Source organism: Coturnix japonica, chromosome 5 (genome assembly GCF_001577835.2).
Source record: "Coturnix japonica isolate 7356 chromosome 5, Coturnix japonica 2.1, whole genome shotgun sequence".
NCBI classification, from domain to species: Eukaryota; Metazoa; Chordata; class Aves; order Galliformes; family Phasianidae; genus Coturnix; species Coturnix japonica.
This window is the reverse complement of record NC_029520.1, coordinates 17,682,104-17,707,872: the sequence shown is the minus strand read 5'-3', so window position 1 is coordinate 17,707,872 and position 25,769 is coordinate 17,682,104.

Below are 25,769 nucleotides of genomic sequence, written 5' to 3'. Positions count from 1 at the left end.
CCAAAACTAACAAAAGTATCGTTTGCAGTTTCCACTGCACTTGGTTATTTGAACATGTATCCTACCCTTTGAAGCATATTATGGTGCAGCAAGTCTTAGATGGTTTTGAAGAAAGTGTACTACTTTGTACACAGAAAGTTTGTTGAGATCATCTCTTAACTGATGGGACATATTGACTGAGTGCAGCTGTTTGTTTCTAGCATCATGAAAAGTTTCATTCATATCACTTCCTTTGTGCAGTAAGAAATAGTGAAAACATTGTGTAATTTTGTGGTTAAGGTGTTTCTCTTTCAAAATATTGTTCAAGCCTGAAGTAGATGAAATAATTTCTTAAAAGTAATCTAAGTACCTTCTTGATGTTTAGATTTTACTGTTGTGAGTTGTCATATTTTGAGAGGTATCTTTTAGCCAGAATTAAATTCAGCTCAATTCCTTGAATCATTTCAGGACAATTATAATAATACTTCCAGAAAATCTGCTATCTACTGATATTTGTCCAGTGCTACTGCTGGTACTGACAGCTCCTGCTAGAAACCAACAGGAACTGCTCATGTTCAGGACTTCTGAAATTAGGGATTTACTCAGAAAAAGCAAAGTATTACACCTACACATCTTCTTTACCTAGTGATTGTTGCCTGTGCAACATACTCAGAATAGGCTTTCAGCAGCAGCTTTTTTTCCAGTGAGTTTATTTTATTAATGGAAAATTCTGCTAAAGAACTTGCCCTCTTTGACCTCCTACAGAGCGTAATGTGCTAGTCCTGCTTGAGTTATTGAAAACTCTTAAGTTTTGCCCTGTATTTATTAATGCTAATGAAATTCAACAAAGGGCTGTTTTGGGGCTAAGCAGTGAAAGCAGAGGAGAGGGCAATGGCAGCAATGAGTCTGTAATTATTTGTAGAAATAAAAGACAGAGTTTTTGCACAAGGAAGAATTCTCATAGAAAGACAGTACTAATAGACATGGTGAGACTAGGTGTTAAGTTTTTTCAGAGTTGTATAAGGAAGAAAGGGGATTGAAACAGAAATTACTGAGAGCTTAAACAGCTTCTATTCATTAGTTAAGAGCAGTATGAGAGACAGTAAGTTATCTCAGCTACCACTAGTTTTAACGCAATGGAAGTTTCTATCTCTGATTTAGTCTTTATACTATAACGCAGGTATTTAGACATGTTAAAGGAAGAAATGAATAAACATATTTTTTTTAAGCATGAATGTAAAATACTAGTTATGTTCAAAAGAGGAAGATAAGAAATACAAACCAGCTAAAATAGAGATGTACTATTTTGTTTTTCTTTACTAGAAAGAAAAATGTGTGTATAGTTAAGTTGGAAGACCTGGTGGAATAAGGTATCTAGGGAAGGTCTGAATCAACTCTGGTCAGTTCACTATGCTGCTTCCTCCTCTGAAATCTTCTCAGCATCTCTTGCTCTGCTGACTATATAAACTTTGATACCTACATAGTTTGACCAAGAGAATTCGAGCAATACAATTTGGTTGACAAGTGCTATACCTTCAGCTAAAGCCTGATATGCTAGTATAGAACATATAATTATAACAACGGAGTAATTACGCATATTATATAATTGCTTGCAGTGCTATGTACAGATACTTTCCTACAAACTCCAGCAGGATAGATCTGTTTGTGTGCTCTTTTGTGGATTTTTTTTTGTTGTTGTGATACTGCCCATCGCATCACTGTTCATCAAAACGAATTTTTATTTTACTCCAATTCAGAATGATAAGAGGCAATTGTGTATTTCTTTTTCATTGAATTATAAGATTTAAAAAAAAATAATAATTCATCATGGTGTTGTACTGCAGTATCTCATACAAAGTTTCACATTCAAATATATTTTTATATAAAATAATTGCATATTTCAAAATACAGTGTATAAAATTGTCTTGAATATTTTTGTCGCATTGGTTACAAGCTTGTAACTATATAAATGTTGAAGAGCTTGTTCAAGACATTTAATTATACATACAGCTCTTGAACTCAAAATGACCAGAAAGAATATAGAATTCAACATGCTTGAAAAATAAAATTAGAATACTTCTTAACAATATAGCTTTCATGAAGAAAAAATTCCTCAAATTTTACAAAATATTCTGCCGCATCAGTGTTTTTTTTGTCTGTACAGAAAATCTTGAAATGCTCTGTTGAAGCAAATTCAACATATGATGTTGCTTATTGCTGTGTTGTATTAAAGCAAGCTGTGAGTACTGATCATTGACGGTTCCATGACAGTGTCTCTATAGTATAATATTAAGGTTTCAAGCTGCATCAATTTCAACAAGAACTGGAGCTAGCATATGGTTTGCTATATCACATTAATATTCAATCTATATACATTCTGACCTAAGCCTTCAGAAACATCAAATGCTTTTTCTTTAATGCAATCTCCTTTTTTTTTTTTTTTTTTTTTTTTTTTTTTTTTTTTTTTTTTTTTTTTTTTTTTTTTTTGTACCATTCATATGTGTCATGTCACTCTGACTCTCTTCTTGCTGAGAAAACTAAAATGGGCTCCAACTACAGTTGGGTTAATGCCATTTCTGATCAGCCTGTGCTGTGAAATCATGCAAGGCTAACACCTCCTCTTGGAAGCTGAGGTCACTGCCAAGAGCAAAGACTTCTTTTGTACTAAAAAAGCAAAACTGACACCTTTTCTTCTCTTTTCACTGTTTCCATCTAAGAGTGAAAAGGGTTTTCCTCAAATGAAATAATCATCTTCTTTCTCAGGTCATGTACAAATAGCCCTTTCACTCAGTATGGACACTAAATATATTTGTTCTACGTGATTTTACAACAGATATAAACTTTATTATATAGAAAATAGGGAAAGATGATGAGTGGAACTGCTAAACATACGTATTATTATTATTATTATTATTATTATTATTATTATTATTATTATTATTATTATTATTATTATTATTATTATTATTTTCTCCCATAGAATCTCAATTATCTTGAATTAATGAGTGCATTTTGTTTATTTTCACTTTTCTCTGTAAGAATGTCAACAAGAGATCATAATTTAAAGTTAGCAATCAATTTTCTATTTTTAAGTAAGTAATTTTCTTTGTACTAAGATGTTTCATGTCATCTTCTACCCAAGAATCTCAGAACACATTTTATAACTAGTCTGGGATTCTGAACTAGCAGATTTATTTTATTATAGCAGTTGTTTATGCTAGTATTGCAAGTAATGTAATGGAAGCAGGAAAGGGGCTATAGATATATACTAAAAGTATCTGTGGGCAGCCAAGCAACAATTTTATTTTATTTTTTTACTGGTAGTCATGTGTGGCTTGGAAAAGGTTGTTTTCACCATGATCACTGCAATATCATGATCACTCAGTTTTGTTGTTGTTCTTTTTGTTTTGGTTTGGGTTTTTTTTATTATTTTTTGGGGGTTCTTTTAGTGTTTGGAAGCAACTGGGGAAGAGTTTCTATGAAAGGTTTTTGGCAGGATTTATACTGTCTTACAAATGACATGAATTTGGAAGGTTAATCAGTTCTGAAATAATATATCTCTTCCTCACTGCCAGAAAATCAGTTATTAGATTTTGATTCTTTTAATCTCCCTGATAAATAAATTCTGTTCCAGGAGGCAATTTGATATCCAAATGACTTTTGGGTCCATGTTTGATGTAGCACTAAAGGACCAATATCAACCAATATTTCCTCAGGAGGAAGGCTGAAGCAACAAATATATTCCTTGGGCTTGTTTTTTTTTTAGTAGAGTCTTTGAACATTTAGTCTTAAGCCTTGGTGTTCACTAGAGATAACTATGACAGTGTATACATTTACAAGTAATTTGTACAACAGCAGAGTGATAGGACTGGAGCTGAGAACGCAACACACACACTTGGGCTGAGGGCAAAATTCTGGGAATTTACTTTCACTGCCATTGCATTCCTCTCTCAGACTAAAAGCCTAGAAGCAGCTGGTGCATATCTTAGTTTGATTACATCAACAGTAATAGAGCTCAGATTAGTCTGTGATGCAAATCATAGGGTATGATGCGATGACAACTTTGAGATTGCTTTAGAGAGCACATTTTTCACGTGAAAACTGCAGAGTAGATGCAATATAAAGAAATAAGAAGCAAGCAATTAATTTTCCCTGCATAGGAGGAAAACAAAGGTTGCAAACCTATTTTAAGCTTAGTGCATTAGCAATATACGTTTTCAGAGATGTTTACTATTATGATGCAGCAGATGCAATATTTATGAAAAAAAATCTATTTCTACAACTGTTATGTATTGTCATATTTTCTTAAGGGTTTCTCTTCAGTGTCCCACTGTTTCCAGTGCATTCCAAGACTGAACATAAATGAAGATTTCAAGCTTCAATTTTATGTGATTTTTTAATTTTTATTTTTATTTTTTCCCTTGACCTTTGCTTCCTATTTCTGGATGTTCAAATGCGCTGATATAGTCTTACCAGTAACAAATCACATACAGAAAATACTTGCTCCTGAACTAGAGGGTGGTAGCTAATGATTACCTTCTGTTAGGTTTCTTAAATTTCCATTTGGCTTTACAGTTTATAAGTGGAATCAGGTTAAATGTGGCTAACTTTGGGCAGATAGGCAAAAGGAAGAAAGATAATTAATTAAAAATTAATTAAAAAAAAGATAAAAAAGGAAGCAGATAATTTGAACATGACTGCTCTTTTGCTTTTCGTATATGTCAGTGAGCTCATCCCACTTCCTAGAAGGCATTTTGGGGGCAAAGATATGGTATTTATAAATTTCACATTGTCACAAGAAAAAAAAGGGAGCAAAGCTCAGGCTCTCATTAAGGCCACAGGTACTCCACCTTGTTCTGGAAGTGTAAATGCAGTGTGGGTTTCATCTGCTTTCTCTTTCATGTATTTTTTGTCTAGAAGAGTAATATGAAATAGTTTCAGTTGTGCATGATCTAAGATACAGTGCCTGACACATTAGTTGTCAGCTAGGGGTTAGAACTAGATATATTTACGGTCCTTTCTAACATATGCCACTCAGTGATTCTTTGATAAATTCACCAAGGCCTGAACTGACTTTATTTTTAAAGGATATATAAAGATTAAGAGTTTAACATTTCATGGAGTGTTTAGAATTAAAAAATCAACTAGTCCTATGCTAGTCAGGCTGGAAGGTGAGACACAAAGGTCTATCAGAACACCAAATAATTGTTTTTTACGAGCTGATCTGCATCATCCAAGCCTGATTGTGATACTCCATAAAAAAATATCCAGTGATTTATCACTATGCTAATGCACATATGTTCAGTTTATATAGGTATCTTGCACATATATGTACCTTGATGTGTGCATACATGTGTACACATATATGTGTGCACATATATATGCTTCTAGATGTATAAACATACCCTATTCTTGTGTAAGACATAACAACTGTCCTGCTGACATTAGTTCAAAGATGATGAAGCACATCAGCCCACATGATTAATATCATATCTGATCAATTAGGAAATAAAGGCGTAGATTTCTATTGCAACCCTCCAACCAACAATTTGTTTTGAAAAGTCTTTATTACACATCGCTGCTGGTCTATACTATTGGTCTAATGATAGATTGTCAGATTCTGAACTCAGCAAAGATGTATATGAAATGTAATTTGGATTCTGGTACAAAAGGTTTGCGAATTGCCAATCACAATGGAAAGGACTGAAATATAAAATCTTTTGGGGCAGATCTCACTCTTCTTTGCCTTTGAAAATTCTTATTTATTTATTTATTTATTTATTTATTTATTTATTTCATTGTAATTTTTTATTGAAGTGTTGATTTCCTAATAGTGTCCTAAAGATTTTGCAGCCAGATACAGGAAAAATTCTGAAATAGTCCAATGTGGATGAGACTGGCTTTTTCTGCTCCATAATTATCCACTGACCTGATTTCTAAAAATGATACCACTTCACCTTAGAACATCTCATAACAAATTGGGTTGTGTTAGTGCTAGCAACTGCAGTTCTAATCTATGTAATCTAAATATATGTTAACATTTAAATCATATAGCTATGATCTGGAGTTATGTATGCTTCAGAGAAAGAAAAGAAAAAAAGAAAAGAAAAACCAACAAAACCCACAGTTTGGAAGCTTATATGAGAAAGCAGTAAGAAAGGCAATCTACTGCAACAGTCTCTACTTTGTTGGAAGAGACCATAGTGCTTCTCTTGAGCTGTGCAGAGGGGAACAGGAACAGGTAGCACTGCAGAGTCAGTCTAAAGATTGCAGCCAGGCTGAACCTGTGCTGTCCTAGTATCCAATTAAAAGATTATTTCAACAGATTTCAAAGGCAATCAAGTGCTCCTGTGCTTATGCTTCATTTACATAAATGTGAGCAATTTCAGTTTTTTCTTCTTGTATCTAAATTACATCTTTACTTTTGTAAACTCTGTAAATAATAACACATTAATGCATGGGAAAGTAAAAAATGACCGTGAACTAGAACTGCTGGGACAAGAGGTGCTGTTGAAAGGATTTTCCTTGTTGTAACCTAAGGTATCAGTGGCAAGTCCTCCAAATCGATTGGATGGCATTCATGAGTGATGAGACAATAAGAGAGATAAAGGAAGAAGCTCTCATGAAAATGTGAGCTGCGTCAGTTGTTTCAGTTTTCACATGAAAGAGTGCTTGCTGAAATGAGGTAGAGAAATTACAGGATCATGCAATTATTGGTGCACTCTGCATGCTCATTACAGAGTGTGTGTGAGAGGATATTTTCGTTCCATTTAAGGAGATAATTGATGGCACAAGGCTGTCCCAGATGTAGCAGCTTTCTTTTTATTTATTTTTTTTTTTTTGTGAGAAATGTCAATTTTAGTGTTGTCCTTTCTGTTTTCTTTCGAGAACTTACTTTGAGTAGTTCATAAGTTTTCTTTGAAAGGATCCTAACCTAAAATTATTATTACTGCAGTATCATAGTGCTGAAATACACTGGGTGAAAGCTTCTGCTGATGGCACTGGATGAGACATCAAAGTGATAATGGCATTTTTGTCCTTCCAGAGGGAAAGTTCAGACATCAGTCCTGAAATTGAAATTATCCTGCCAGTTTTATTTCTAACTTCAGAGCTGGAAGAACGACGAACAAGTTTCATTAAAGAATAGCACTTTACATGTAACTTCTCAGTAGAAAGGGGCCCATGTGACTGTCCCGTTTTTATTCTACTGATAGCATCCCAGAAGGCAGGTGTGATGATGTGCTCCTCTACATAATTCTGCCACAACTCTGTGAACACCTTCCACAGTGAACATAGAAAGACCTCCAGATTACCACTGTGTTGTACCTCTGCCTGAGTATGAAAAATAACCCTGTTCTACCAGGTTGCTTTATTCTCAATCCCTTTTTACCATCACAAAATATCTTTTTAGCTTAAAAAAGAAATTCATACTTCAAGTGAAAGATGTATCATTATACTGACAAAAATGCATAAAACCTCTCAATATGTACACAGTACAAAATATATTTTTTTTGTTGTTTAAAAAACTGGATTTTTATCATTTAGTCAATTGCAACTGAAAGCTGACTAAACGCATTTCTAAACAAAAGTGAAAACACCTCCTGCCTATCTGTAAAGATATTATATAATGTTGTTGGCAGCTGCTAATTTAAAGGCAAAAGCTCGTTGGGAGAAAATATGCTATACATGTTGCAAAGTTGGGTAAAACAGACTCTTATATTACATTGGTTCAATTTTAGAGGCAGCTGAGACTGTCAGAAAGATGGAAGTTTCTGAATAAGTTAAAATAGCATCTATAGAGCTATAGAAAAATTCAGAGTGCTTCTTCAAACTCTGTAATTTCAGTAGGGAATGTTTACATAGCACTTCAAATGTATAAAGTGCTTTTCATGAAGAACTGTTGTTTACTTAGCATATATAGTTTAATACTGGATTTTTCAAAGAGGATACGTTTAAAGACTGAGTAAGTTAAAATGACTGAAGAGGTAAGAGGAGGAGACTCACTAAGTTTCTTTCTCAAAAAGAATAAACAACAGCCCTAGTTGTCCAAAGAAATAATCATGAGCTATTAGGCTTACTCTGACTGTAACCGATGGTTCTTTTGAATTAGCAATGTGTTTTTGCATAGAATGGGTATGGTCCTCATCCTTCTGCCAGAAAACTTTGAAAATCATGTATTTATTTACTTCATTCTCTACGACGTTCATTTTTTCTTTGTTATAGAGCTGAAATAAACTCCATCGATTTGTATATCTTGCATTCTTCCTTCTGTCATGTGGATTGTAGGTATTCTGTAACCTATAATAAAAAATACTGCCTGGTACAGAGAAGAGAGGTGTCAATAGGTACAATGTTAGTGTGTGAGTAAGAGTGCTGGTAAATATTTACATTTCAATAACTGCCATGGAATTTGATCAGTAGATGGGATGCACCTCTACTAGGTAGCCGATAGTGTAGTTGGAAATGTGTTCTTGTGCATGGCATAAAACTCTAAGGTTGTTTTTTGTTTATACAACAACAGCAAAGAAGTTATTCCAGAAATTTTGCCCTTCTGCCTGCTTTTTTGATTTATTTTTCTTTTGTGGTGTTAGGAAAGGGAGATGATAATGGATAAAGAATTGTATTTGTTTGCTTAACTAATAATATGATTGCATTATTCTTTGTCTCTATGTCTGAGTCTTCTAATCAATCTTTTATCTCAAAACAAAAAATCACTTATGTAAAGTAGTGAAAATAAATGGGGAAAAATTGATGCTCTTCAGAAGAATAGAAAGGCTATTAACTACTGTGTTGTCCTCTTAAACAAATTCTGATGAGGATGCTTTATACTACATTTTCCTTAAAACTCCAACTGGGTGCAATAATCTTCACTTTTTCTCCAAATGTGCTTGCAGATGCAAATTATAGGAGGTATTAAACATCTGTTATTTTCCACACAATTTCAAGTAAACTTTACTGTTTCAGGAATACAGATACAACTGACTTATGGCTGTTAGTTTTGTTGTTTATTTGTTTGCTGTTTCTCCCCCCCCCCCCAAATGCAACAGAAGCAACAGGTCACAATGAGGCATTCCAGTGGGTCAGTTTGGCTGAGTGCAAGGACTCTTCAAGCAGAATATACAGAAATTAAAGGTATCAATGAATTATTTATTGGCTAATGTACAGATGATAAGTAGGATTTACAAATCATCTCAACTAGATGTTAGTGGACTCTTCTTCTGGAAAAACTGAAAAATCTTTATTGGCCAGGCAGTTCCAGCCAAGTGCATACTTCATGTGAATTAGCTCCTCCAGGTTCCTGAGATGTAGTGTACTACCAGCTTGTCAGCATGTGTGAGGCTGATGAACTCAAAACAATGCCTCAATAACCTGAGTCCTTCCAAGTGGAGGGGTTGTGGCTGGTGTTTCCTCCCTATACATGAAAGCTAAGTGAGGCTCTTAGCATCCTGGTGGTGATTTAAGTGAATAGATGGAAGTTATTACTACTGACTTAGAAGTACAAGTGTACAATTTGTGCACTATTCAATGTTTTTTATACTCAAATATCCTTTGACAGTAGTTCCAATTTAGATATTGAGGGGTTTAATTAGAATATATAAACCAATTTTTCTAGTTTAAGCACCATGTGATCTTTGCCAAGCTCTGTGCAGGGATTCTCATTGATGTCTTTACACAATACTTGAACATCTATTTCAAATGACCCAAAATGCATAGCTGACACTGGTCAGAATAAGTTACTCTCTAAAAAGTTGTGTGGGCAGTCGCAGCTCTTCATCTGCCACCTTTGTCCTAACACTCTGTCTTGGATTGGATCTGGGCAACTAGCAGAGGAAACCTACATGCAGAGTGTCAGAAATAGTGTTTTCAGTGCTCTTGAAGGAGGAAAGCAATCATTCTTCTGAGGCAGTTGAAGAACTTACAACAACAACAAAAACAATAGATTTTATTTATTTATTTTGTATTTAAAATGTGATGTAACAAAGAATTTAACATTCCTGAATTCATATATTCTTTAATTCATGTTTCTCTTCTGCTTTGTCTGCTAACTTCATTATGCTACTTGCTTGGTTTGTAATTCTGAATATTTTCTTTAAGAAAAAATAGAACCAATACTCTTCAGTCTCCAAAGTGTTTTCCTTTGCTACTGCGACAATTCTTACAATTTTGCTCCTTGACAAAAAGCCAGAATCAGTATTTTTTTTCATTCCCCCAGGAGAATCTCAGGTCACTTTGCTAAGGCCTTAACTCAAACAGATATATATTTTTCCATCATTTCTTTATTCTTTTGGTTTTCAATCTAATACTTGTTTTACTTCTGCCATTAATTCTAAAACATCCCATTGTCTTTTCTATATAGTAGTTGCTGTTATTTGTTTTTTCCCCCCCCAGAACATAATTTCCTTAAAGGTCAGAGACCATCCAATATATACCTTAAATATACTTATAGTCTTTATTTATTTACTTGCTACAACTGTCCTTAAGATTTAATTGTTTTGGTTTTTGTGTTTTTTGTGGGTTTTTTTTTTTGTTTGTTTGTTTGTTTGCTTTTGTTTTTTCTTGTTTTTTTCATCCCCTGATGAACTGATTGAGAACAATAAACATTCCTCTCCTTTTTCTGGGCTAAACAGGCCAAACATTTTTCTTGTCCTAAGTTAGTGTCTGAAATTGCCTATTTATCTTTGTAGTATTCTGATGTATACATTCTTTTATAAGCTTTCTTGAATGACATGTCAGGCTGAAGATCAGCAAGTAAAAGCTCTCAATTGCAGCACGTGTGGGTATTTGTTTAAATTAAAGGAAGAAAGTTTCTACCTTCAGCTGAAATGTTGTAAGATTAAAATTAAACAGTCTTCAAATGTTTTGAGAAGTGTGAATCTGTCTTGAAAATAGTTGAGGAGGTAGAAGATGGTTTCTGCTTATTCATTTCAATCTCAATCCTGTTTGCTTATTTTTAATGATAGACACTTGCTCAGATTCTTGAGGCATAAATGAATCTGTTACTTAAGTGGTTTTGACTTCAAGCCTGCCATGCTTAATTTTCTTTCTTTTTCTTTTTTTCTTTTTTCTTATTATTCTATTAAGTAATGAATGTGCATCACAAGAATAAAATCTGTTTTGCAGCAATATATGTACATAATTTAATCACTAGTACTTCCTATTCCGCTTTGAACGTCAATGTTATTTGAAATGTTTCCCTTGAAACATCTTGGATTTGGATGGGGGAAAATACATCCTTTCCATCTTTTTCACATTAGAAAAATTAGGGTGGTTTTTTTTTTGTTTTGTTTTTTAATTGGAATCAATTTTCATCATATAATCTACTCTTTACACTATACTTTTAACTGGTATAACTGTTTTTTATCTAGTTCCCTTAAATAAAAATTAAAAAACCCTACAATAATGAAATGTTAATACACACGTTACAAATATGATTCTGAACCCTATTTGTATTTTACCAAAAAAAATCTGAACATATGGGGTGTCATATAAATATACTCCAACCTCCAGGAATAAATAAGTTCATAAATATTCAGCTGTACATACTTTTTTTTTGTTAGGAGGCAGAAACCAGATGAGTTGTGAAGACTCAGGGGAGCTTCTCTTAGAGCTGAAGCTGGAGATGTACCCTTAAAGCACTTCGAAGAAGTGTTAATTACTTTATGGCTTTTTAGAAGCAGAGCATGTCAAATACACCCACAAGCTATCTCACAGTGATGAAATTGATACTTGATTTTCATTTTACATGTTAAACTACTTAGGCCTTCAGGAGGATAAATACCAAAACAGTAGTTCATTTGCTGTAGCTGAAACTGTTGACCCTTAGAAGGTGAAAGAAAAGCAGGGGATTTTCAAGGTCTTGCTGTAACTTGGCTAAGCTGTTCAAAGAGAGTATTTGATGAACAGTTTTGAGCTATTTGCTACAGCATGGAAGAAAACGGTTGTAACTCTTTTCCAGTGGTTGTAATGTTGTCCCATAACCAAACATGGAGAAAACATCTATATCAACAACTTGAAGCTAAAATGCATACAAATAATATAATTTTATTCAACTCAGTGTAAATAAAATACCACAATGTTCATACACATACTCCCTGGAGTTCAACAGGAGGAGCTACTTTAGATGTAAACATTTGTTCTACTAGCAATAGGGAGGGATTGTTACTAACATTTGGTTCCGTGAAAATTCATATACACTAGTTTTTTATTTGAACTATCCACAGCATATGCAGGGTAGGTTTTTCTGTCCATCTCTGCATTGTATACAATTGATTGTAGAGGAAAGGATCGTTAAAAGGAAAATTCTGAGAGTTTTTATAAAAAGTCCTGTTACCAAACACATCTTTACTATCAGAGAGGACTACCACAAAAATAATAAGTTACAAACAGGTCTATACATTTTCATAATCTGGGAATTATAACCCACTGATTCGTCTGCATTCCTGCATCAGAATTCAGTGTTTTCATTGGGCTTAGAATCACGATTCATTAAAGATTTTGCTGTGGAGAAGGAAAGGTACTATTCTGGACCAGTAGCAAGCTGTCTCTCAGAATTTAAGTTGAAAATGCTTGGCAAATTTCAGGCAAGAGGACATCATTATTCAGATAAAGGTCTATATAAAGCTGAGAAATGAAATCATCACTGTGACCTGAACTGAAAATGGTAGCCTAGATAACTAAGAAGGCAATAACAGGATGCTTAATTTTGTTTAAATGCTTGTCACATCTCACTGACCTATGTGCTAGCTCACTTTATTGGAATCTAAACTGTACACTGGTCTGAGCCCTTTGTAATAATGAGTCAAAGGAATGAAAAGCTGTACCAACTGTCCAGTCACTTCCATGTAAAGATCACATGGATTATATGCAAATCTGACATGGCTTGTGGAATTGGAAGATACAGCTAGACTCTTAAATTTAGATATTTGCACACACGTCAACCAAATTCCATTGGCTTTTAAGTTTAATGGATGTTTTTGTTATACTTACCCAATCTGTTCCTAGAAGAAAACTCCCATTCTACAGAGAGGAAAAAAAAAGGTGGCATACTTATGCATGATATGGAAAAAGTAATATTATTCTCAGACACAAATAATATGAAGTCAGAACAGGGAGCTTCACAAGTGGAGACATTTGAGAGCTTACCTATTATTAAAGCTGAAATTAAATTTCTTATATTTAGACAGCAGATAAGCCAGTCTAGTAAAAATAATGTTTTTTCTCTTTTTTTTTCTTTTTTTGTATAAGGATATTCATGCTTTTTTTTTTTTTTTTTTTTTTTTTAAAAATGGAATTGCTCTGCTGTACCATACATATATAAAAACCCTTAACCTGATATCCTTTTATAGTGTAATTCATGTCTGAATGCTATAGTTTGAGTGTCTTGTAAGGTATCTGTATCACAATGCAAATAAATGTTGTATTTTTGTGAAACAAAAGAGGATCTGGCTTCTACCTCTGGTGGCTATGTCACTTGGTAGATGGACATATCACAAAACCTCCTCTGAGTGTACTAAAAGCCTATTTGTCGAACTGCTAGGGGAGGAGTAGTATCACTAAAAATATGAAGCATGGTTTGATTACTGTTAACAAACAGCCAAGAATAAACTTAGAGATTTCTAGTTCCCAGAATAAAGTTCATCTTGATCCAACAGTCAAATATTTTGACAAGTGTTTAATAGAAATCAACATACTGAAAATTCCCTGAAGGTCATCTACAATAACCTGTGTCAGTTTGGGGAGGTGTTAAATGTTCCTTCTGGTTTTAACTGCACTGATGTCTTGTGCATGCATTCATTTTCCTGCATCATTAATCACATAGATTCCAGTGACAAATGTCATTTCACAAAAACCGTATGCAGAGAATTAAGAGAGTGTTATCGTTTGAGCCTGAATACATAAATATTGATGTGGGCTTGGTGACAGTTTTGTAAACATATAGAAGCATTTGCATTAAACTTGTCAGGAAGATGCTTTCAATTTTCAGCAACGTCTTTGTCCACCCAGTGGAGCAGGCTGCATTATTACTGTTGAATTGTTGTACTCTATTTATCAAAATGATAATATCAGAACACATTTGTACAGATACTCTCACTAAACTTAATTATATTTCCTAGGCTTCCTAAGTTTTTTAATTTTCTAAATCAACTACATTCAACCTTTCTTATAAAGCATGTTTTGATATAGCCATAGAACCATTCTTGTGCACAGTGGCTTGAGCAGGTCACTCTTTCACAGTTTAGCTGTGACCCTAGTTCTAAAACCCCAGTGTGTGATCTCATTTCTGCAGTGGCAATTAGTCAAATATTAACTTGCATTACTAGTTTTAATCGACAAACCTCTTGATTAAGTGAGCAGTTGAAATAAACAGTACACTTCCAATGATACCTAAATAACCCATAACAGCAGCTGCCTCTCTTCTTTGGGCTGAACATTGAACTGGCAGAGATGTTTCCAATATTGATTTACTAACTCCTCGCAGTGCCATGTAATGGAAATAGCAATGGCTAACACTGAAGGCATCTGTTGCTATTTCCTCTCCCAAAAATAAATAAGCAATGCGGTTCAAAAAATAAAAACACAAAAAATCAGGTTTGATCATTGACAGTCAGGGTGTCGAGATGGTCTTTGCCAGTCTTGCAGGTAACTGGCCGGTCTTGCAGGTACTGGCCACTACAAGGCAGTGCCTAGATTCACAGCTCTATAAATTTAATGTCTCTATTAAGCCTTTGCTATGCTTGTGATTGATGGCATTTTCCACAGTAAATAGAAGGGAAGTGGTTACAATGAATGCGAACACCACATTTTATTATTTTTCCATCATTGCATAGAAAGAATGCTTCACTGTCAAAGACAAAACAAGTCTGGACTTTTGCTCCCAGAAATTAAGATTTTCACTAGATCATCAAAGCCAGTATCTTTTTTCTTTTCAGAATATTTCCCAAGACTATAACTAAGGAGCAAACTATAAATTAGTCAGCAAAAGTACTGACATCATATCTAATGAGGGTAGGGCTCCTATAAAATGAGATTCGCATAGTCAAAATTGTTACATCAATCAATCATCTTGATATGTGCCACATGCCTCAATTATCTGAAGGAATGGAGTTTGTTTAGACTTTGAGAGCATTAGCAATTTTGCTTCTTAACATTTTAAAATGTCATCTACTCATAAACCTTGCTTCTACTTACAACATATGGTGGTCTTGAGGAAAAAAGAATGTTAAGGATTTCCTGAATTGGTGTCAACAATTGTAACCTATTGATTAGCTCCCCTGACGTATTTTATTTATTGATAATCCATAAAATTGCAGGAAGGAAACTTATGCAGTTGTTTATTGCAACAGATGCAATGAATAACTCTTCTTATAAAAGCTTTGATGAGGCTTGTATTTTAAATTCTTCAAGATGCTCAGTATAAATCAGAAATCTGTATCTTTGTATCCAAAATGTCCTGATTAGAACTACATTCACAGAAGATTATTACTTGGATTCATTCCTGGATATCTTTCGAAGGCAAAATTTTTCAATTGATATCTAGAAATTTGCATTTATTAAGGCATATTGTGGGGCTGGAGAGTTTTGTATCTACTTTGCTGCTATGGGTCAAAATTCCCTGGATGGCCTTCAGTTCTTAGCAAAATGACTAGCATCATGTTTCTTTAACTCAAGTAATTTCTAGTAATCTACTTATAGATATAAACTCCTTATGTAAAAGAAAAAATGATAGTATTTCTGCTCTCGGATCAATTCATAGCAACAACAACAAAATGTGTTAATACTGAGTATCTGACAGTCAGTGAGTCCAAGAGGTAAAACAGCGTTCACATGCCAGAGGCAGCTTAAAAATCCTCAAAAGTGCAGCACCTTAAATATTTCCCTCAGAAAATATTGCTTTATTTCTGACATAATGATATTTTGCTTTTAGCTAATGATGAACCTGTTTTCCTGAATCAAGATTTTCCCTTCAGAGATGTGCTAAAAATCACAAATTGAGCACTGTAACTCTAAAGACGATTTATCTGAAAGTGCCTGAGATTTTTAGAAATTCATTTAATTCTGAATCAAAGCAAATTTTGTACAACTTGAAGTATAACATGTGGTATAAAATAATTTAGGATAACGGGAAATTTTTAACAGGAATTTACTGTGTAGTATGCTTTACTTAAAAATATTAGGAAACCTTTTTTCAGTTGGAAAAAGATGAGGTTTTAATTCTTTTTCTAAGTAAGATATTATTTCAATTAAGATGTCTCAGTACTGACAAACTTATTTCTTGTTTCCTTTTCAGAAGGAAAAAAAGTTATAGTAGAAGGTGTACTGTATGCAAAGAAATCTTTCTATCTTTCTCTTTTGCTTTTTTATCAATGGTTCCATCCTCAATTTCCTTATAATATGATAGGAATGTGAGAAGTCATATTAGTTTTGAAATTTTCACTGAAATAAGCTTATCTGTAGAAAGACAGTTCTTTGATTTGTGTGCACAGCATATGTGGGCTTTTTACACCAGATTTTGCTATTTTTCTTGGATATGTACTGCACAGTGCAGTATCTTAAATTATGATCCATCAGTCTGAAGTATTGTATATTCATAATAGAAAAGGTAATGTTCATATTAATGTAGTAGTGTAACTTAAACATTATGTGCATCTTTTGATCTAAGAAGGTCTGCTGTTTCACATGGTATAGCTGCTTACATAGCATGTGTTTTGTTATGACAGCAATGATACCAAAGAACTCAGACAAGAAGATGTGTGAGCCGTGGTCATAGGTAGAACTTTTGTGTTTGTTCCCTGATTTAAAGTAAACTTGATTTGCTGAGCTCTAATAACAAGTAGACAATGGGCAAAGTAATGAAGAACAACTCAGGTTTTAGCCTTGCTTCATATCCATAAAAGTAATAAAATCTATCTATTCCAAATATAATTTCTCTACATTGATAATTACATTTTTTACAAAGGAAAAATTATGTGGACAATTGATTTGTTTGTCAATCAAAACTGGTAATTGTTTAGCTCTTCCTACACCCTAGGAATTACATCCTAGATCTTCTTTTAATTGATACCATTGTTTTGTTTGTTTGTGTGTTTTTCTGAAATACTCCGATAAATATTGTACAGGTTCCATATAAATAGCAGTATGGAATTTCTAGACAGAAAACAGTCAGTGTTGTAAGTCATTCATACGCATTACATAACCAGAGCTTTCAAATAACCTAAACATTCTATTAAAAGTATGCATGATATCTGTAAAAATTCACAGTGCACATGGCCCAGATGCATTCAATCCATCTTTCCGCAGGCTGGGCTGGGGCAACACTGGCCTGCTGTGGTGTGCAGAAGTCCCAGGAGGTGCTTGCAAAGATGCCCAAACTGCAGCAAGCAAATTTCACATCTATTTGTTATCACAGGCTGTTCACAGATAGTAACCATGTTTGCTGTACAAATTGCAGCCAAATTTCTCTATGGCTCGTTTAATTGAGAGGAAATCAGAGGCACAGCAGCATCCATGTGAAACAGTGCCCTCTCCTGTTCCTTCGGGTAGTGGATCATCCAGAAAAAGGCACTGTTTCCTTTGCAGGTAGATGTTTCAAGTAAGCACTCAGATACATAAACTTCAGTATATCATGCCTAAAGAAGGCATGAAAATGCTTTAAACTAAATTTTTCACAATATAGTCGTCATTCATAGGTTTCAAATGTGTGCATCTATTATGAATACTATAACATGAAGAGGCAGTAACCTAATCATTGAGATAAGGACTTTGGGTCATCAGTTTTACCTTGTAAAATAAACCTCTCTTTAAAAAGCAATATAAACCTGCAGATTGGAATTGTCTTTGTAATGCTTTTGGGTTTTTTACTGATTCTTTGATAATAATTTCAAAAGCCTTGGCTGCTGTGCTTTTTCTACAAAAAAAATAGTCACGCTTCTTGAATTCCTGAGCAATCATAGGGCTAGAAGTTGATAGACTCTTATACTTTTCATTGAGACTCTGGCAGTACTTCCTGGAATTATTCCTTCAAAATGCTTTTATTCAAGCAGCAGCAGCAGCAACAGTAGAAATGGCTGAGGGACAAGACTGGTAAGGGTAGGATTGTAGCCTACACTGTCTAATAGTTACCTGACTCCAGTTTTGAAACAAATGAATCAATTTATCAAAAGGTCAGAACTTTACCTGAGTGATTTTTTCCCCAGAAGAATGTGCATTTCTTCTTGTAGTTTTTAATTTCTCACTTATGTAGACTCATGTAGCAAAGACTGTATTGTGTGGTGGGTTCAGAGGAGAAATTCTACACATACACACACAGAGGGAACCTGACATTAGGAAATCCTAGTTTTGCAAATCTTTAGCTACATCCATTCCATCACTGTTAACTGGATAATGATTCACATCTCCTAAGAGTATCTTTAATATCATGCATTGAGGACTTTATTCTGGACAATAATTAGAAGATGATGGAGTACACCTTGCATTTCAGGGCAGCCTGGCAAGCTATTGCAAGTCCTGGTTTGATGTCAAGGGAAAGAATGTACAGTCCTGAGACAACTCTCCTAATTTCCTAATATTTTTTCCTTTATTTTGTCAGATGAGATCTGCCTTAGTATTCTTGACTTTAGTTGCTTGTGTCTTATTGTATTTATCTCAAATCAAATCTCGCTGTCTTTAGCAATAGATCAGAATATAGCACAGCAGAAAGTGGAAGGTAATATCTTGTCCAGTGCGCCAAGCATATCTACCAGAAGCTGATGTAGATTTTTAACAGAAACATTACCAAACAGTACTGCAAAGGTGATGATTGCTCATTTGTCTTAAAATGATCTAGCAGTATTTTAATGCTTTCATTCTGGGTGTATGCAGTGAAAATCCTTCTTTAGATGTCAGATATGTAATCTGCGATGTAGGTCCAACACTGGTAATAATTCAATGCAAAATGGCTTATTTTATTGACAGATTATTATTATTATTATTATTATTATTATTATTAGGTAATTTTTTTCTTTCTCTTAATATTAACTACTTGGGCAAGACAGTTAAAAAGCAAGAAAGAAATGATTTGCTAATTGTGTGGCAGTTAATTCTGAGTTGTTCTGATAAGATTTTGCTCCAGTTCTGCAAAATTCTCAGTGGACTCAAGGATGAGAGTATTTGGTAATCTCTCAGCACTTGTTTTGTGAAAATTGACAGGTGACCTTGAAGATGGTTTCTTTATCTGTCTATGTGGATAAATATGTATTTTGGTTTTCATTCTTTTCTCCAGAAGTTTCCTGTTACTTTTGTTGTTGTTATTTCATTGCTTGGTTTTGATCTGTTCTTCCTATTGTTATTTCAAGTTGAATGTTTTTCATGCTTGGTGTTCAGCATATTAGGTTTCACTATTACTTAGTACTGCTTTATTCTAAGTGAATAAAATAACCATGGGTCTGCTTGGACTCTGAATATTTGTGATATGAAAATAAGTCATCACAGGTGCTTAGCTATATAATACAATATTCATGTATCTGCATGTATATCCATTTCTGAACTCAAAAGCTTGTTTTTCTAAATTCATAACTAATGTGAACCAGTTTATTCAAGTATTATAGATTACATTCAATGAGCTCTCAGCCCCCTGTAGACAAAATGAAGCAGTTGCTTTTTTTTTTTTTTTTTCAATTTCGGTTTGAATTTTTCAAATCTTCATATAATGTTATTGTCAGTAAGCACTAGAAGTGGATGCATTTACACCTAAGTCAACCTATTGACCAAACCAGGGTTACTTCTAAGGCTTTTTTTTTTTTCTTCTTCTCTCCCTGACTGCCTGCAGATAAGAAATATTAATAATTTTGTTCCACTACAGGCTATAATGAATTCTGAATTTAAAATTCTTGTAATAGGTAGCAGTTGTATTTTGAAGACTTTGGACATTTGGTAGAACTGTCCATCAGTATAACTCTCCAAAGACACATCCTTAAGTCAGTGTGATTTCCTCTCAAGCTCAGTCTGAAGCTCGATGTTTAGAAGAAAAACGTCTTAAAATACCTTGAAAAGGCAAAACAATAATAAATAGACTGCAACACTATAACACCACTCTAATATAATACACTATAATACTACTATAATACCACTCTGTTTTCTTGATTATGCTTTCAAGTATCTATCTAATTATTGAATAGGAAGGGGAAAAATCCCATGTGGTGTGGAAAATTGAGATGTGATATTGAGATAGATTTGAAGAGCCCTTCACTTAAATCAGATTTATTGCTGCCATCTTGTTAACCTTTGTCCTCAGTCACTGACCATTTTGTTTCACACTCAGACACAGGCTTTACATTTATGGCTTTTTTAGAGTGCACTTGTCAGCTTCCACTATAAATCCTAGCATTCCTATTATTTCAGTAGCTTGATACAAAATGCTGTGAGTACAGCTGTGAGTACCCAGCATGGTATCACAAGTACAAAAAAGCATTTCACAACTCTAAGAAGCCACCGTGAGTGTCCTTTGCTAATTATCAATGGAGCAAATGGAATAAGATTAATGTGGCACAAGGCAAACACTGCAGCTTTTCAGACTGGAAAATCATATAGTGCTTTAAAATGCTTGTTATTCAGAGATAACCCTTGGAGGACTTCTGGCAGCATCATTTTTAAGCAAAACTGAGAGAATGAAAATAAAAGTCTATTCCTACCCATAGAGAATCATGAGAAGAAAGTGAATTTTTCATTGAACTGTTTATCACAACATAAGAACTGTGTTCCTTGGTAAAAATGGTCAGCCCAGATCCCATCATTTTATATGTGAAATTAGAATGTTATTCCCACGTGCATCACTTTAAAATTCTCCATAGTAGATTTCATGTGCTGTTTTCATTACTCAGTCAGTCTTCTATAGTCCTTTAGCAGTGCTTCACTGTCTGCACTTTTCCATCTTGAGTAAATTCTCATGAGAAGCAATCTTCATCGCCCTCCTGCTCCCCATTTTCCACATCCTTTCTTAATGTGTTAAGCAGCACACAGTAGTTAATGTGTTAAGCAGCTCACATGCAGTGAGACAGCATCCTGTAGAACTTTACCATTGACATCCTTCTATACCAACAGTTGACTAACTGTTCTTATTTCTATCTTCTATTTTTGGAGCGGTTATTTGCCCCTTACAGGTTTTTCTCTCTTATCCCATCATTGCCTGTTTCCTTCAAAAGCTGTGAAGAGTCACAGTCATCAAAAAAACAAGCACTGAGGTGTGAAAAGAACTAAGGGTGAAGAAAAGGAATCTGGTGCTTATTTCAGGTTTCAGACAGTGAATCCCTTGCAGTCTTTGAAATTTATTCTTTGATTTTTCCATAAACTTTGCCACTGAAAAGATGATTTACAGTCAGGTAGACAGTAAAAGATGGGAGAAGTAACAATATATGTACAAATATAAATGAGTATATCAAATAATATTTGCCTACTGTTACTACTTTCATAAGTGTTGAAGTTGTTTGACAGTTCCTCACACTTCACTGTCTGAAGAGTTCTCCTTTAGCAGAGGACGTAATTGATTATGTCATGTGAGGCTTTTTAAAGTCCTTTCACCGTTTTCACTCTGCAAAATCTTCTGCCCTAATTTTTTCTCACATCACCTCTGTCCATCCGTGTCTAATTTCTGTATTCACTTGATTCTTCCCCACACTGCTTCCTGTATTTATATTTTCTCCTGCATACCAATTATTTTCCATTTTCTTCTTTCTTACAGCTTCTTGGTTTCACATCTCTGTTTTTTCTACAAACTGCTGCCATTCAGTTTAGTCTTTTCAGTTCAGTGTTCTAAGCAATACAGTGTTCCACCTGAAATGTACTGAAATTGTTTCTACTTGTTACAAGTGTAACCCCAGGACTCTTCTAAGCTTATTTCAGGATGTTCCTCTATGTTCCTCAGAAGGCTGTGCTTGCAGCTGCTTAGATGATTTCACTGAAGACTAAATGCTGTGTTCAGTGTTATCAAAATGATACTGCAGTCTAGGAAAAGCAGGTGGAGCTCAAAGCTGCATTCACACTCATTTCCTTGAGAATTTAAACTGGGCTTTGTTTTTAGGAAGCTTCTTGCTTGGAAGGCAATAAGTTGCCTAGGCTTCTGAGGAAAATAATATATAATTTGTTTGTTATGGAGAGATATGTGGAGAAGTTTCTGAAGAGCTCTGACCTTAGATTAACCACTTAAGTGGACAAAAGTAGTGCAATAGCATTGTAAATCACAACAACTCTGGAAAAGAATATTTTGCAAATATCAGATGCAAAAACATAAGACAAGATATACAAGGTAGTACCTGTTTTATTTTGTTCTCTCAAAGGTACACATCATACTATTACTCTATTTCATCAAACTACACAACTGTGACTGTTTTCATTCTGATAAAAATTACTACTTCTCAACATTTCCCAATGCAACTGCATTTCCTTATAAAAGCAACATAATTGCAACATATAAAATTAAGATTGAGGTATTATTAAGCAAAGTTTTAAATACTGCAGTATTAAGATCTGCCCCATTAGATGGACTGAACAAAATAAGGAAAACAGAAGTTATCCCTCCAAGTTCTTGTATTTGGATGCTGCAAAAAATCTTATTGATAATAGGCTTGCAGTTAGAGTCATTGCAGTTAGAATAAACTGCTGCTCACCCCCATGGAATTAAAAATAATAATAATTAAAAAAAAAATAAAAATAGGCAGATTGCTGAATCTCCATGAAGGACAGATGCCTAACAGAAATGCAGAGGTCTTTGGTATCAAGAGGGCTTAGCCTATTTAAGGTTTTAAAGCTAAGAACTGTGACCTTTAAATGGATAATAAAATGAGAATTTAATGATGAAGTAAAGAGTTCATATGGTAGAGAGGAGGTTGTTGTGTGTGTTTTTTCTTTTTTGTTGTTGTTTTGTTTTGTTTGTTTTTTCTCAGAGCAGCTTGCTGATTTTTATTTTATCTATGGAAAGTATTACGTGGACTTAAGGATGGGATTATCTGAGAGTTATTTAATATATCAACCTCCTCCTATTTCACTCTTCAGAGATGGTTTTCAGATTGAACCTCAGATATGTGCTTAGGTAATAATATTGTTCTGGGAAAAAATTTCCACATTTATATTTATTTTGCAACTTTATATCATCCTTTGCACTTAAAAACTTTAACATAGAGCCTTCTTATAATAGTCTGTCTATTCTGTTGTCTTAGCACTGAAATTGGAATTGTAATTTCAGGCTGGTTCTTAGTGAGTCCAGCATGCTACAAGTCCCAAGATGGAATGGCAAAGAAGTATCTTCATTGGCAGTGTTTTACAGTTTTAAAATTGTGGGGATCCAGGGTTAGTTTCAGGCCCTTCTTTCCCATATAATATTAGAATATTAAATTATTACTAAAATATTTTTTTATCAGTTTTCTTCTCCAATTTCCTTTCTATCAGGAACGTCTTTGGAATTTAGTGAAGTGTTTATGTTTAGCTGACATTTATTAAGTCTGAAATCAGGAACTAAGAAGTTCAAATAAATGATAAAACTAAGAAAGAAACTTGAATTGCTCACAACTTTCTTGGCACATGTGTGACAACTGATTCTGTGAGAATAGCTTTCCATCCCAAAGACCAGCTCTTCTATAAACAAAAGCATTAGGCTTGCTTTGAATTTAAGAGATGTTAACAGTATATACTTTCTTCCAGAGATTTTTCTTAACATATATACTGCCCTGATTATCCTCCTTCGCCATATCTCTGTGTAGCATTTCATGCTGTGTTTAAAATTGGCTTGTAATTGATTTTTGTGTAGCCACAGGTGTCAACAGAAAATACTTCAGACAAAGAAAGCTTTCATTTTTTAATATGTATGACTAAGAATATAAGCTGCACTAAAGATATAGAATTTCATGCTTAAAAACAGTAATTATGAGCCAGGAAATTTTCTTGAAGATTAGAAATACCAAACAATTATATTTCAGAATTAAGCTATTTGATGAATGGAATTCTTTCTTAATTTTGATTTGAGTGGCTTGGGTTGGAAGGGACCTCAAAGATAGTTCCCTATGTATGTATGCCAATAGTTACAGAGACTTAAGCTCTCAATTGCTATAGATTCTTCTTTGAATTCTTGTCAATCAGGAAAAACATCAACTTTCTCTTCTCTGTTTCTTAACTATTGTTTTCAGACCAAGGCAAGAGCAGCTCTCCTAAAAAAACCAACTGTTAAAAAGCAGTTTATTCACATCTAAGCAAGGCACAAGAGTAAAGCCCCCAGTAGGATCTAGGCAGAATTTACACCCCTGCTTCTTTTGATGCCATGAAGCTATTGAATTCCAAGTTCAGTACACAGATTAAATAAGGTGTTTTTTTCAGCGGTGTCCCATTTTTGTTTTGAAAATATAACTGAGATACTGAAAGTCATCACCTATGATATGTGAAGAGCCCTGAGCAGGCTGTTGTTTCTAATGACTTTCTGAAGTGAACATGTAGTTAACTAGTGGTATAAAATGAGCAATACTCATGCGGCCAATATCCATTTTAAGGCACCAGATTAAATTTTCCTGGATCATAAAGCAAAGGATAAAAGTAATCTTAACAGGTTATCACAGTTAAAAATATTTTGCATTAATTTCTAGTCTCTCTTGTATATATGAAAACTAGATTTCTAATACAAAATCAACAATGTGAGAAAATGGATTTCATACTAAAAATCCAATATCTTAAAAAATAATTTTTGAAACCTAAAGACTAGCTATTCTGTTTTTTTTATTATTATTATTTTAATTTCTATTTATTTATTTATTGTTATTTTTGTATTTCAGCATATAATTTGGGAATAATTCTTTCAGCTGAAGAAAGGAAAGAAGAATTTTTAATTTTTAGTTGGGCATATACATTAACATTTAAAGAATATTCTAGTGTGTGGTGGTATGCTCCTCCCTCTCCATGACCTTTTCCTTTGATCTGGCTATTATACCTTCATGTAGACTAATCCTTTCCTCCAAAGGATTTGCCATAACCCAAGAGATATCTAGAAATGTTTCAAATTCTGCTGACTGGATCTTATTTACAGTTAAAGTAATTATCAGCAAAATACTCTGTTAACTATTTCCACTGTTTTTTTTTTTTTTTGCTGTTCATTGCAAGACATTTGCATAGTTCCACAAATTTGAATGGAACATCAGCAACATACCAATAAATGTCCCTCTCAGACCTAATTATAGTATGTGATTAGTAGCCCAAAATATTACTGTTTGCAGAAGGCTCAGTTCTGTGTAATTCTAGGCAGCCTCCAAGTTGGTCAGGACTCCTGGAGACCAAGAAAGGTATTGCCCATGTGATTCCCAGGGAAGCGTCTTCCCAAATGTTAACCATACACTCTAATACCATAATTGGAGCTGGAAAGAAGGTAGAGTAATCCATTTAAGATACAAGGCACCAAACTTTCTTCATTTTGAGGATAGTCACTGAAGAAATTTTTTGACAATGAGATCTGTCACATAACAAAACATTTTTTCAAAGTTATAAACTGCAGATGAAGTCAGAAATTTCAGATTTTACGAATGCTAGAAGAATTAAATTGGAGTAAGAGGGCAATATAAAAATGTTTTGAATGTACTGTTCTTTGGGAACACAGAAGTCTGATTTTCAATATCTTTTGTTCAGTAAAACAGCCTTTGAATATTTAGTAGCATTCAAACAAAAACAAAATCTCACCTAGTATAGAGCGAGCTTTGTAAACTTCAGCTTCTATTTAACGTTGACTATTTTCATGTTCATTTTTAATATTTCTTAATATCTACATTCAGTTTACTGCCCAACAGCTC